A 15988-nucleotide genomic window follows, 5' to 3' on the forward strand; every position below is an offset into this window, starting at 1 on the left:
TACTAACCTTCAGTTTTTCTTTTCTAAGATAATAGAGATATAAACAGTTTCTATCCCATGTGGTTTTAGAAATTAAATAACATATTTAAAAAGCCCATGAAATTTTTTGTACACTGTTAGGGCTCAGAAAATAGCCAGTTATGATAATAGTGTATGTTACAGCACATAGAGAAAAAAGTAGCAGCACTACCCACAGGATAACCAAGGTGAATATTCAACACTGCATGATAAAAGGATTTCACCAGTCCCCTCTCATGCTAGCTGCTGATACTGAAGACATAAAGAAGTGCCATTCTACGGTTGAGAAAACACCAAAACAAAATCCAGAAGCAGCCAGCATAGATGTGGATGCCAAGAGAGGAAAGCTTCCTGACTGTTAGGCATTATCTGCATTGGAGCCAAAGAAAATAAAAGTTGCATTGAGCAACATTTAATAAAATGAAACTTTACCCAAGTGATATAAATATTGCTTAGATAATGTATAGCCCTTTAATGTTTAGCTACAACTTTACTGCGGGTAATAGAGTATCAAGGCAAAGAGATGCCCAAATTCTGAACATCACTTTGAATTCAAGACATACTATTACAGAGGGAGAATGGTCCCTTGACTGTGAATTACAAAGCAAACAAATCCTGCTCCAAAAGAGGCCCATGCGGATCAGGTAATATGAAGCACTCATCTACATGCACTTTAAAAAAGTATTAGAAAATTCACTCTTTTAAAAACATGAACACTGCTTTGTTGTTTAAATTTGTTAATTACTTAATCTGAACTTGGAGAAACCACCCTATCTCTCCCCAGTGCCATCACCACCTTCATGGTCCTACAGGACTTTGAAAGGCAAAGCCTCAAAAAGTCCTGTGCTGTTAATGGTTTGACTGGGTTTTAACTGGCTATAAATCCTCTTTGAAAAGCCACATGCAAACAGCTGTGAAAAAAAAGAAGGGAATGTCTTGAGTATTGAAAGGAGAATGTTAATTTGGACATAGGGTGGAGTAGGTACTACTCTTAGATGGAAAAGCTCAGAAGTCTAGAAAACAATCCAAGAAAGTTTTCCTGGAACAAAGTCTGGGAAATGCCTGGACAAGTATATGGAGTAGAGAGCATATACAAAGGACATTTTTTAAACATCCAGGGAAGTGACTGAGCTGAAGAGAACTTCTTACCCTGTACTGCCATTTTCACTTGCCTCCTACTCAGCCAAGAGTCCTTTTGATCAGAATAAGAGTGCCAGCTCTGGGCATCTGGGTGGCTCAGTCAGTTAAGCATCTGCCTTCATCTCAGGTGATGATCCCAGGCCCAGGGATCCAGCCCCGCATTGGGCTCCCAGCAAAGTCTGTTTCTCCCTTTCTCTCTCCCTCTGCCTTTCCTCCTGCTTGTACTTGTTCTCTTTCTCTCCCAAATATAATATTTAAAAGTTAAAAAAAAAAAAAAGAGTGCCGACTCTGACCTAAATGATTTCTTGCCACATTTGATCATCTACTGAGGATGTTTCCCTTCAAAGCCCCGAAGCTATAAGTTAAGTTGTTAGACAAAACAACAACTGAGCACTTGGGTGGCTCAGTTAGTTAAGCAGACAAATCTTGATCCCAGCTTAGGTCTTGATCCCAAGTCAAAAGCTGAAGCCCTACACTGGGTTCCATGCCAGGCATGTAGCCTACTGAAAGAAAATAATCTCCCAACTTCAAAAACCTCTCCAGAACGGTGGTAGAAAAGTATTTGATTATCAAATAAACATTTGACCAAAATGTGATGCACATCAGACAATCCAATAAGCAATTTCAAAGAATAAAATCTTACGCTTTTGTATAGTCAGGCAAATACAACCCACCACCTACATGTCCTCTAGATAAATAATAACTAGTATTCAGGTAGATGGAGCTGACAGCACCATTTATTACACATAGTTCATCCTTAATTTACCTGATAACTAGGGTGATCCATCCATATTAGTTAACTGGCTTTATGCAAAGGAAAAATAAATTTTCCACATCCTTTTTATAAAACTTTTAAGTTTCTTAAAGTAAATCCTCTAAGAAAAAGGATGAGAAGTCTTCTTCATTCAAAAGGGAGAATTAGGCCTCTTTAAAAAGAAATGTAATTGTATGGGGATCCCTGGACCTCAAGGTAATGATGGAGAGGAGTTCCCCTGCTGGCACCCACTGGTAGAATGAGCATGGGTAGAGCTCTCCCATTGAAAGAACAACACGGGTGACCACTTCAGGGAAGAAAATAGTGCCTGTAATATTTGTTCATTAAAATGTTGAAAAAAGTAAAGAACTGAAAACATAGCTTAAATAAAAATGCACACAGATAACGCATTTCAATTCCCAATGTCATTGTTCTGGGTCATTAAGGAATGAGAATGAGGAATGAGAATGAGAAACGAGAATGATATCACTATTTCTTCCTTGCTGGCCAATATGCCTTTTTATCACCTGGGGGATCCTCAAACACTTCTACCTGCCATGGATTCCGACTTTTTCCTCTTTCTTCCATCAGGTGAATAGGAATTCCAACTATCTCACAGCATTTCACATTAGTTATGAAAAGCAAATGGGAGGAAAGATGGAAAAAGGCTTCTGAAGTATTACCACTCCTAGAAATAAAAAGGCCTGTGATAATTCAAAGAATGGACACTCCAAAAGACATATTAGGCTTTCAAATACAGTATAAGGCATGTATTTAAGCAGAGCATCAGACTAGCTGCTGTTCCCTGAGAGTGTTGATTAAAAGGGCTTGTAAGAGGTTGGCTGGGAGAAAGCTGGAGAAGCATCTCCTATTGTAATGTATCTCTCCTTCTCATGGATAATGAATGAAGCAGCAACAATTGTTTACATCTTGATGTCTGTCCTCTGAAAACTTTGTTCTCATTATCCTTCATAATCACTTGTGACCATTAAAGAAGATAGGCTCTCACATTTTGTTGTGGGGCATTCTGGTTATGGACCGAATCACAAGTATCTTACAATAAAGCTTATTTTTTTCCGTGCCATTTTCTCTGCCTGAACTATAATTCAAATATCTGATTTTGTTCTTGCCAAACTTAGCTTCTACAATCAAGTCACAAGCCTGATTTGAGGAATTTTTTAAAGATTTTATTTATTTATTCATGAGAGACACAGAGAGAGAGGCAGAGACACTGGCAGAGGGAGAAGCAGGCTCCATGCAGGGAACCCAACATGGGACTCGATCCTGGGTCTCCAGGATCACATCCTGGGCTGAAGGTGGTGCTAAACTGCTGAGCCACTGGGCTGCCCTGATTTTAGGAATTTGAGGGGAAAGAAACTTCCAGGATATGTCTTAAAGTAAGTAAATATAACCCAATATCCACATCTCCCCAGTTTCTAAGATTATAGGTAATTAAATTTATGTTCAGAATGATGGTCCTAAATCTTGGGGAAGCTTTCAGGTTGTTAAACATGTTATCAATGATATTCAACAGAATTTTAGGGGATACTGATTTCACTGTACCCCATTTCTTTGGCAATTGGTAGCCTAACCTGAAATAGTCAATTCTGGTTAAGCAGAATATTCACTTGATTGGAATATTCTTTTTTCTAAATGTATTTCTAGAAAATGGAAGTTTTTACTATTCATAGTATTTTTTAATATCAACAAAATATATAGGTGTTGTTGGCTAGGCTTTTCATCTAACTGGATGTCTGCACATCATATGGGTGAATCCAAAAAATGCTGTGATGTGTGCAAGAACAGTAAGTCAGTTTGTCTGTTGTTTACAAATTGCAAAGATACCTACACATCAGCCACCCAGGACAACTTAAATATTTTTCCTATTGATTCATCTATGCCAAATGTTGACCAAGGAGAATGCCATATTGTCAACCAATATGTTTTAATGAAAATAACCAAGAAAAGATGTATTTACATTATTCCTAAAATATGTGCCGGTGATAAAGAATGTGTAAGGTAGTTTGTAAACACACCAGCAGTGATCCAGCTTCTAACAGATGGTGAATACTGGGCTGTGCTTAGCTCGATTTTAATAATAAGCTCTTTGAGAACAGCAAGGCTAGGCTTCATAAAAGAGCAGTTGGCAGTTGGCAAGGATTAAAGGACTAAGTATGCATTCAAGGTTGGTCTAAATGGGTCCTCCAGAGCCTTTCTGCATGAATGGCTCGGTAGATTCCCACTGGACCTTATCCCCCACAAACCGTAAGGTTTCACACAGTCCATCACATTCCTAAAATGAATGCACACACAACACCCTGGGAATGAAAGTCCTCTTGTGACAAATGCCTTTTTCAAATTGTGTTTCAAACAGGAAGGAGAAAAAAATTAAATGCATTCCACTGAATATTGCATTCATTCTTATGTTAACACATATATGTTCAGAAAATAAAGGCATCTGTCTGTTCAGGAAGGGGTCCTTCAAAGAGCCAATAGATTTCAGGCTTATGACGTCTGTTTTTAAACAAATTAGTCAGATACAAATTATTGTGTTAATTCCATGTTTACTCTCGATGCTCAGTCTAAATATGAACTGGAGCTGATTCACCAGCCAAGTCAATTGTCAGTGGGATGACTGTGGAGCAATCTCTGCAATGTTCAGGGTGGAATCTGGGAAATGCAACGGTCCTTGATGTCAGCAGCCAAACTCAGTAACAACGTAGAAGACAAAACAAACAGCACTCAACACATATTCTTCTTCAGCATGCTTTTTCCTCTAAAGAAAACAATGTCCTAACAAGAACGTGCAGGACACTCAATAAAGGCTGAATGAATCCCAGGACAGAAAACATGAACAGAATATCCAATTATTTTCAGGGAGTGTGAGGTCCACTGCTGGCAAAATTCTAGAGCCGGTTATTTAACATGCAAATTTTAAAGGTAATCAGTGGAAGAAATAAATTAAGAAAAGTCAGGTAAAACTCCTCATGGCAGAGACTAACAGGCTGGTAGAGAAGGGCAGCGTGCTCTGTACAGCTCTCTGTGTCCCTGAGAGCTGTGTTAGAACCTTAGCTCAGTCACACACTAGATGGTCAACCTGGCACAAGTTACTGGCATCCTTGAGTCTCAATTTTTTTCACATGTGAGATTGCTACAGTAAATGTAGGTGCATTCAGGATTTATATTTCATTGAATTGATTATTGAAAGGGTGACATACTATGTATATCCTCTCACCATGTGAGAATTACTGGTAACATGAAAAAATAATTTTAAAAAGTGTCTAGATTTCTGAATAAATGTGAAGGAACCTAAGGTAAACTTGAACTCTTGGGTACCTTGTTAACATTTGTACTTAGTCTTTCAGTCACTGAGAGAAAGGGATGGGGACTATGCCATTCCTCCTCCTTCACAGAAGGGCTAGTTAGACACAAGCATTCTCTTGGCCCAGCTACTGCATGAGCAAGGACTAATATTTGCCTGTGCCTGCTTCCAAATTACAACCATTATATAATATCTTGACCTATACTATGAACCCATTATTTAAAATGCCACTTAAATGTCATTCTTGAATAATCTTCCCAGCTTTCAAACCTAAAGAATCTGGAACAAAAAAAGAAAAACAATCAGAAAAGATTGACAAATTTTAAACCAAGAATGGAGAGTTGAAATTTTTTAGTGGTATCCCCCCCCCCACCCGCCCTCCTTAACAATAGCCATTTTACTAGGATTATTCTTTAAGGTCTGCTTTTCAAAAAAAAAATCTATAAAAGTAGTATGGCTGTATTTATTTCTCTTGTTATCTGTAGAAAAATGCTTCATTCAGATAATCATGAACTTGTAGTGGCTTGCTGTTAAATCCAGTTTTATCCACTGATGATAGTTTCTTTGTGCTTTAAAATGAAAGAGAGAGCTTTGGTGATCATGGTTCCCCAGTATAAATATTGAGGTCACATGCTGTCCCCAGTTGTCATTCAAGAGTTCATTTGGTCACACCTCACCTATTTGCAATACCTGATTGCCTCGATGGTTAGCAAACAGTGATTCCCTGAAAATGGATGTTCTTCCATTAACTTCGAAGGAAGTAGCTGGCTAAGAAGCTCCACCCAATCTATCAGTCATCATGAGCCAGATCTCTTTTCAAAGGTATTCCTGTAGTGAGAACCCATTCCAGGGTCAAAGCACACTTCTCATTGCTAAGTTAATTGTTAGCCTCATAGACCTGAAAGTCCAAGGATTAAATTTGGCTCCCCAGATCATACTATAAATGTTGAAGTCCAGAATGAGTCATAAGTTGTATAGAAATCCCTTGATAACATGTTAGGAGACCCTCAACTCAGAAGAGAATCTGAAAAAAATCCTTGAGGTACTCTTAAGGACAGGGATCAGAGTCCTGATCACAGGGCGAATGGCTCATGTTAGCAGAACATCCCCTGTCCGCCCCCCAAAAGCAGTGAGGAATATTTATAATCTCAGAGTGAAAGAATACAGATGGATGTTCAAGGGTCGAAAAGGTCAAGCCCCACAAAGGCTGCAGAGTTATATATGGCTTATCCTTAGGGGTTTCTCATCTCAATGAAGAGAAAAGGCACAGTAAAGATCACCAAAGTCACACCTGTTGGGGGAAGGGGGGAACCCTGAGTCAGCAGATCTAGAGAGGCACCTGGGGACCAGAAAATAAATTGCTCCAAGCAAGGCCAATCCCCCAGTTCAGGGGCAAGAAGTAAACTATGTCTACCTCCCCTCAACTCTGTCCATCACCTAGCTGTCCACCTTAACCTGGCCTGTTACTCAGGACCACAGTCATAGCAAAGCATTAGCATCCACCATCAACACAAGACTCTCTCTTTTGAGGAGAGGGGATTCAGGATGTGCTACTCCAAAACAGGACACCTTGAAAAACAGTATATCAAGCTGAAGGAATTTGAGAAATGGCATGGACAGGAAGAACCTTCTGACCTTTGGCTGAAGCAGTTCATAAAACCCTCATGTGAGAGATATTCTTGCTCCCTATACCTGGAGGGAAAGAACATCCTTGTTTCCCCAAAGAGACACAGAGAGCAACTTGAATGAACAGGCATTGCTAAGTTCCCCTCTCTCCCCAGTTTATTACACTTAGTTCATACTCTGTGCTAGTTTATCTTTCTACAATTTTCTACTCTTCATCAAACCTGACACAAACACACTCGGGTTTAATCATGTCTTCTGGTCTTCATTTCCTCATGAAGACTGTTGGGTCACATATACCTCATATTAAATCAACTTGTACACTTCTCTCCTATTAATCTGTCTGTGTTTAATTTTCAGATCCAGACAGAAGCTCTGAGAGGGTCATGGAAAACTTTTCCCTCCTCTACCCTGTCATCTTCCCCAACAGCTCATGGGACCACTCCCTGCCTTCCACGTGAACTCTTAGCACAGCTTGCAGTTGCCTAGCTAACCATGTCACTGTATGCCTCCATGTTGAGTCACACTGGTCTCCCCAACTCTACCACCATGGCCCACCTTTACCATGCCACCCTTCTTCCATTGGCAAATGTCTATTTTTTATGCTTCTATTTAGACATTATGCTCAGAAAGCATTTACTGACCAGACCGCCTTTGCTGACATCTTATCACTCTTGCCTACTGGGTGGAGCTAGACTCCTATGCATACTTTCTGCTGCCACATTAGTTGTGTGTCTCTCTGAAGGAGGAGACAATGCACTATGGTTTTGTACTTCCAGTATCTGACATGTGATAAGTGCTAAAATTAAATGATCAGTTACCTGCATCACCTTGAATGGCACCAGGCTGACCACCAGGTGAGAATTCCTCTTGCACACAAGTAGGAACTGCAGTGTTTTGATTATCACAGTGGTCTCCACAGGCCATGTTTCCTCCGAAGTCTACTGTTGTAGACTTCAATCAAGGGGTTTCCAAGAAAAACAGAAGACTATCCCCAATGGAAGTGAAGTTTGTGCCGATAGAGCCAGGGAAATGAAACTATTCTGGCACCAGAGCTGTGAAATTTTTTTTTAGTGAAATGAACCCAAATTACAATATAAGCCCTCATCATTCTAGAAGGAAAGCCTTAAAATCTTAAGAACCAGAATGGGGAAGACCACTGAACTCTAATTGGTAGAGATCAGGAAAATGAAAACTCAGATGGACATGTCTACAGGGACATTAGGTCTAAGTCAAAGTTCCTCAAGGATCCTTTTGGGTAGAATCAAACAAATCAGCCAACATCACACTTTTTTTTGATACAAACCCAAATGGACTGGATCCTGGCCTCAAGAAGGAAACCTATATATGCACTCACACATACTTGCATACACTATGGAGAACAAGGGAACTGAAAAATATAATCCCACTCAGGTTTAAAAAGAGAATAGATTAACCAGTATTTTCTCTAGTACAAACCACCAATAGCAACCATACACGTTACCAGCACCAGTATCAATTTTAAACAAGAAACTTGATTTTACAATCACAGCAAATTGGGGCTCAGTCATCAGCTTTGTCAAACACAATAGAATCTATCTATAATCTCCTTCCTCAGGTTGCTCCTTTCTCAATCAATCTCAAGAATGCACAAAAAAAAAAAAAAAAAAGCTCAAGAAAAGCTTGTGCTTTTTTCTGCCATTAGGGCTGGCACATGAGTTCTTAGCTTCCTCTGTGGGAAGAAGGTCTAGTAAGACTATACATTCATAGTGAGGGTGTTAAGAAGTTCCAGAAAGCCAGAATATGACAAATATCCCATCTATCTACTCCACATACCAAACATACACACTCTTCAAAGCCAGCCAATGAGGGTAATTTTTTACCCTTCAAAATTTCCGGATGATACAAATAAGACCCTGGGGGACAGTGACCTGCCTAAGGCTATAGAACTGATAAGTGGCCAGTAAAAGAACCCAATTCTTTTCACTGAAGCCAGGAAGCCAAAGGTGGAGACCTAACTTAAATAGTCATTATAGCATCACATAATGCCTCCATTACCCAGCAACTGTGTGGATGCCTGTTCAGCAGGCCCTGACGTGAGCCCTCCTCCCACCACCACACACACTGCTATTCATTTTTCCTTACACATCTTGGGATAAACATTTGTAAATACAGACAGAAGAAATGTTACCTTCTCTACAATGGCACAGGGGTTTGTGAATTAAAATCATTCAGCAATTTTTTTTTTTCAAAATGCAAAGCTACCCTCACCTTCCTTGTTTGAGATTCTGAAATCACCTGTTACAGGCTGAATGTTTGTGGTCCCAACCCTAGGTTCAGTATTGAAACTCTACCCCACCATGTGACAGTATTAAGAGATTAGGTCCTTGGAAGATAATTAAAATTAGATGAGAGGAGTATACTTATTAATGGGATTAATGCCCTGATAAGAGTCACAAGAAAACTTGTTTCCTCTCTCTGCTTTCCATCACGTGAGGACACAGGAAGAACATAGACCTCCACAAGGCAGAAGTAGGTCCTCACCAGTGCCAGCACAAGATCTGCCACTGCCTTCAGCTTGGACTTCCCAGCCTCCAGAACTGAAATAAACATTTCTTATTTAAGCCACTCTGTAACATTTTTTTTAAAGGCTGATTGATTTTAGAAAAATGAGAACTCAGGCATGGGAGCAGGGGGAGGGGCAGAGGAAAAGAATCTCAGACAGACTCCCCACTGAGTGCAGAGCCTGATGCAGGGATCGACCTCAGAACCCTGAGATCACAACCTGAGTCAAAAATCAAAAGTCAGATGCTTAAGTGACTGAGCCACCTAGGCACCTCATATAGCAATTTTGAACTAAGACTCCCTACACAAGTAACTATTAATCAACATATTTAAATACATGAGTTACCTGTTTTTCTGCTTGCCTGCTAATGGTTTCCATTGGTAACAGCCTGGTCTGAGTTGGAAGATCTGATGGCAGTCTGTGTGACTCTGGGCAGGTTGTTTCCCTTCTGTGTCAATAAGATGAGGAAAGGGGGGTAGGGGAGCATGGAAAGGAAGATGATCTCTGTTCCTCCTCTATCTTCCACATTCTATCATTTTCTTCCTGCCTGGCTAATTCACAGAGCCACTGGGAGGAACACATTTGAGAATACAGTGAAGAATATTCAAAATTTAAGTAATGTCACATTATTTCAGCATGAGTATTTTTTTTTTAACTTCCAGACCATTGTGAGCCCAGCCGACCACTCCCCTGCCCCAGTAACCATGTCAGAGGTTGATAGGAAAGTTTTGAGAAAAGAGAACACAAGGTGACAGAGAGAGGGTGTGTTTGGAAAAGCCCTGTGCAATCCTGTCTCTTCCAGTTCTCTAGAAATGATAGCTGGGCTTCTGGCCCCAGTGAGGGGGCAATCCCTGTCCTTGTGAGATTTGCAATGAAATGTCCACACTATGAGAAAATCAATTTCGTGTGTGTTTTCCCAAACCTGGTCCCAAGTCCATCCCATGTTCTAGCACACATGGAGGAGGACAGGAGCAGGCAGGTAAGTCATTTCACCAACAGTGGCAATGCGGGCCCTCGTTTTAATGTAATCATCAGCAGTGACAGGATTTTTCCTGGTAACAAATGATTGAGCCCTTTTGCCTGTGCTGGTTTTACACTAGATTGAGCCCCATCATCCTTCATGCTGCATTACATCCACACCTTCAGAGAGGAAACCCAATTTGTTTTGGATCATTTGAACACCTTGCGTTGAGAGTAGCCAGTTATTTTCTGAGACAAACCCTCAGTAAATATTCAGGGAGTGATTTTGTCATGTGCCGATTATGGATTCTATTTGAGCAAGGCTGACATTTCTGTAACGTGGAAAACACTACTAAACCTTTTATAAGAAAATTTGTTTTAAATACATATTCTTGGAATAAAGAGTTCACAACCCCCCAAATACATGTAAGCATTTTTTTCTTCATTCATTCTAATATAAGGGCAAAGCAGGGCATGCAATTCTTTAAGCAATTTTATATGTAGGAACAGTTTTAGACAAAATTGTGAATTAATAGAAATTCTGTTAACTGGAAATGATTTTCTTTTGCCTTTCTAGATCCCCATAATCCCATCCTTTCTTTCCAGTGCTGTAGGAAACAAGCCTCAGGCCAGAGGCAGAGCCATTTGTATCATGGACCAAAGAGTCTCTAACTCATGCACATACTTAAAAAAAAAAAATCCTCAAAAAGATCCAAGTGGCTTAGGTCAAAGGAATCAATGACTAAGGTGTGTTTCCAGGAGTCAACTGGAAAAAACTTTTGTAAGTATAGGGGATTCCCTGGTGCCCTTCAGATTACTCTTGATCAGCAATGGTCCCTCCTTTATCATTATCCCCATGTCATCTCCAATGGTAACAGGAATCGGGCAAACTGCCTGGGGCTCCTGCCCTTGGGGAACCAGGATCTAACTAGAGGTGCAAGAGCAGTGAGGGTCTTTGGGATAAGGCCAAGATTAATCAGAATAAGTTACCTGTCCAAAGTTATATAGCTAATCGTGGAAAAAAGGTTTAAATCCAAATTTAGACACCAAATTCCATGCATGCGAGGGAAACATTTTATCAATGCTCCATAATTTATGATATTCTTAAGATTTTATTTATTTATTCATGAGAGAGAGAGAGAGGCAGGCAGAGACACAAGCAGAGGGTGAAGCTGGCTCCATGCGGGGAGCCCTACGTGGGACTCAATCCTGGGACTCCAGGATCATGCCCTGGGCCGAAGGCAGGCACTTAAACCACTGAGCCACCCAGGCTGCCCCATGATTTATGATTTAATTGTCCTTTCATTAATTAATAAATGATAAACTTCCTTCACAAGAAGCTTGGCAACTCCTGGAGAGGACAGTCTCATCCCTTCCTTCCATCCTTCCCCACAGTGCACAGTGGATATTGACATGAAGGCAAAAGAACATTCATGAACAAGCATGGAGAGGAACATAACAGGATCATAAGAACTATGGAATGTGTGATAGGGGAATCAGCAGCAGAGTGAAGGAATGATGGAGTCAGTTTGAGGAAAATGGTCCAATGTGCATTTGAATGAGGTTGTGAATGACAGAGAAGACATGAATGGGCAAGAAGAGAGAAGGGGTTGATTACAGGCACAGAAATGGCCCCAGAACCACACAGATGAAGGAGAGTGCATGTGCAGGGATTCACCTGGTCATTGGCTGCACAGACGCATCAGTAGGGCTGCTAGGGCTGGGTTGAGCTTGATGCCAGCCCCAAAGAAAATGAGATCTATTAGAACACCATTGTGTGAAGCAGTCACAGCTTCTTGTGTTTGAGCAGATCCCACCGAGCCATTCAAAACAGGCTATGTTTCTTGGTAAACTTTTCTATCAACCTGTTAGAAAGGACTCAGAGAACATCTGCTAACTATGCATGATGTGTTGTTATACTACACAGAATGTCACCATCAAGAACAAATGGCATCAGCTGCCACCATGCTGTGGCATTCCATTTTACAAAATGATATGTCGTTATTAAGCGGCAAGAGATATTGATTTCTCAGTATGTTTCCTGTTTGCTCAATTGCTTTGGTTACAAGACTATCACCACTATATGTTAAATACACTGAGGACATACAAGTTTATCCCTGGGTCCTCAGTAATGTGGGACCTGCTTTTTGCCCTGGCAAATCATCAAACCCCCTGACACCCATCTTAATTTTGTTCTCTCAAAAGGAACCTGGCTTTTTCCTCCCTTTTTCTTGTCAAAAGGTTTAACTATGGAGTTGGTCATGTGGTACAGGGCATGATCTGCAAGTTAAAGCCACAGGGACAGGTCCCAGCTCTACTACTGATCGCCAAGCTACCTTGGGGGTTACACCTCCTCCTGTCTTCCATTTCCCATTCTGCAAAGGGAAAGGGGGACACTAAATTATTTCCAACATCTCCTTGTGCACTAAAAATACATTATTTCCTAGTGTCTTCAAGGACATTCCTTTTCATTCAAAATATATTAAGTGCTTAATGAGCACCAGGTATTTTTCTAAACCCTAGGTATGCTATAATTAAGAAACAACAACACAAAATGAAAACAAAAAACCCAGCCACCTGCTTTTCTGGAGCTTAACTTCTAACAGATGAAGATAGTAAAAAAATAAAAATAAAAATACGCAAATACAGATTATGCCAAATGGTGAGTACTGTGAAATTAGGGTAAATGGAATAAAGTGTGAGGTTGTGGAAATAGGATGGGGTGAGGAGTGGGGCGGGAATATATTTTTATGTAGTCAGGAAAGCATTGGCTGATGAGGTCATGTCAGCACAGAATGAAGGATGAAATGAGAAAGTAAACCAAGCAGGTGTCTCAAGGAAGAATACCTTAGGTAGAAGGAACAAGAAGTACAAAGGCGCAGAGAGGCAGGAATGTGCTTGAAGACTGCTAGAAATCTACCTCCCAATGCTTTGGCTTGGAGGTACAGCCAAAAGCTTGGCTAGATGTTACTATGCTCTCTGACTTGTCTTCTGCTGCTGCCATTGGATGAACATAGACTTGAACAATGTTCTGGGCAGCATCGGGAACATTCTGGAAAATACCTACCCTTGAGTATATGGAAAGTCCACAGTTGCCCCCTCTGAAATGTGATACACTAGAGGAGAAATCTTTCATAAATGCATAGGAGACTATAATTTTCCCACAAACGAATTCTCCTCTTCACAAATAGCAAACGTCATGAGAGATTTTTTTTCTTCTGAAAAAGGCAAAAGTGAAACTTAGGTTGTTATATTTGAGAGGAAAAGATAAAATGTTCTGTGATGGTGGGAACGGTCCTCTGCCTAAAAGCCTGCCCACGAAGAGAGCATTTGTAATTAAGCCACATAATCACCTTGAGGATACTTAATAGCTTAATAAGATTTTTAATGATTCTCTTTGAAAATGAGAAACCCCACTGTATAAAATGGGCCTATAAAATGTTATGCAGCTGTGCTGTGGCCTCAAACAAATCACAAACACATCCCATCCAGTACCCTATAACATTAAATGCCAAGTCTAGAAGACAAGGATTCTGGCTACATTTGTCTGGAAGTACACTTAGGAGAGACTTTAAATGCCTCCAGACACAATCCCACAAACATGGACACTGGGTGGCTGACCACACAGAGGAATCCTGAAAAAGCCAGTCTCATGTTGACAACTCTCCTAAGTACCTCAACTTAGACTGATAGCCACCTTCTCTGAATTCCTACATTTTAAAGATAGTTGATTTATTTAACATTTCCCTGTAGAACGGACCAGTCACTACCACTGGGAAGAAGATACAATGGAGAATACCACTTTATCTTGGTCCTTTGGATATTTACCTTCTACTAGTGCTTGTGCATAAGGCAACATGATGTTAGGTATCGTAAGACTTGCAAACCAATGCTCGTAGGAATTCAGAAACAGAGTCAAATCGCTATTGAAAGTAATCATGAAAGGCTTCAGGGAGGTGGCAATGTTTTTAAATGACCCTTGAGGTGAGGACTCTCCAGGAAAAAATGAAATGGAAGGTGTTGGAAGAACTGCAAATAATTGAATGTGGAAAAAGGAACAAATGTCAGCACAAAAGCGGTAAGAGCTCAAGGCTAGAGAGTGATGAGAAGGGAATGCACACCCTTGAATCAAAAGTGTTTGAGAATTTGGACTTTAAACCATGTGTGACTGGGTGGACTCTGGGAGGCTTTCAAACGTAAGCTACCTAGAGACTGATTTTATGGCAGGGTGTATATCTGAGAGTAAAAGGAGACTGCAAACCGAGTGTAGGAATTTAAGAAAATCAGCACTTCAACTAGAGCAGCAGCCACCGGAAGAAGCCAGTAACCCAATTCTAGCAAAACATTAAGTTCTTTGCCATTCATTTCAGGCTAAGTAGCCTGGGGCAGGGAGTGTTTGATTTTTTTTCCTTCAGTTCCTTCATCTAGCACAAGATTGGTCCCAAATCAGATGCTCTGTGAACAACTGCTGATGGTCTAATATGAAAACCTCTTATCTCATCAACCACTAAACTTTTTCTGGGGGTAACAACAGACGGCACTCCTAGGGTCCACCCCAGGCAGAAAATGGACTGGATCCTCAGCCTCATCCATCGTATCAAGGGTCTTGGTTAGAGTGTTCCCTCTGTGAAAGCTCAAACTGTATTTCAACAAACATCACCCAGCGTCCCCCTCCGTGAGGATGCGGAACATCACAATCCTCTGCAGCACAGAAGGCTTCTACCTGAAATTTCAGAGCAACCTGTGGTGCCCCATTCGTGACTATGGTCACATATGCTAACATCTTTGAGTAAGAAGCAGTCATCTAACACCAGCATTTTTTAGCTATTCTAGCATTTCTTAAAGAGGACTGCATGGTCCTATTTAGAACTTTGAGTGCGGGTGCTCAGCAAACTCCACATGGAGAATGGGGGTTCATTCACAGGACACAGGGCAATCCAAGTAAATTGAGATGGGTGTTGCAGGCCCACTTAGGCAAACTGCTCTGTGAAGCTGCGTCCATCACTGTGTGAATATGGGTAGAGATGGAGGCATGTGAGGCCTCCATGCTTCTGAAAACTTTATAACTCATATCCCATCAACAGACTTGGATGAAGAAGAATTTCACCTCTAAGGAGTTGAAAACAATGTTATAGGCCATGTTTGTGCTTGTGATTCAACTCTGGGTTGCCATAATAATATGTAATAATCATACCATGTTTGTTCCCTCTTTGGCCATCCCAACTTGTGTAAAGTAGAATTGATGAACCCATTTTATAGATTCTGCTGACAGAATTAAACAGAAACCATCACTCTAGGTCTTAGGAAAAAATACTATAACCAACTGTGTTATCTTGGCAGAAATTCTTTATGCTGACAAAAATCTAGTATTCGTAGGAATAAGAGAAATGAGTGATATTATAAATGGATACAATGTTTTAGGAGGCAATATTATTTATCAAAATTACTTGTGAATTTATTATTTGATTCTGAAATTCTTCCTCTAGAAATCTATCCAACATGCATGTTCATGTACATGAAGACGTGTGAAAATGTCTATTACTACATGGTTTGTCATATTGGAAAAAAACTGTGCCAAATTCAATGGGTACATCATGGTTCATCCATACTATGGAATATCACAGAC

This window comes from Nyctereutes procyonoides, unplaced genomic scaffold (genome assembly GCF_905146905.1).
Source record: "Nyctereutes procyonoides isolate TBG_1078 unplaced genomic scaffold, NYPRO_anot_genome, whole genome shotgun sequence".
Taxonomy (NCBI): domain Eukaryota; kingdom Metazoa; phylum Chordata; class Mammalia; order Carnivora; family Canidae; genus Nyctereutes; species Nyctereutes procyonoides.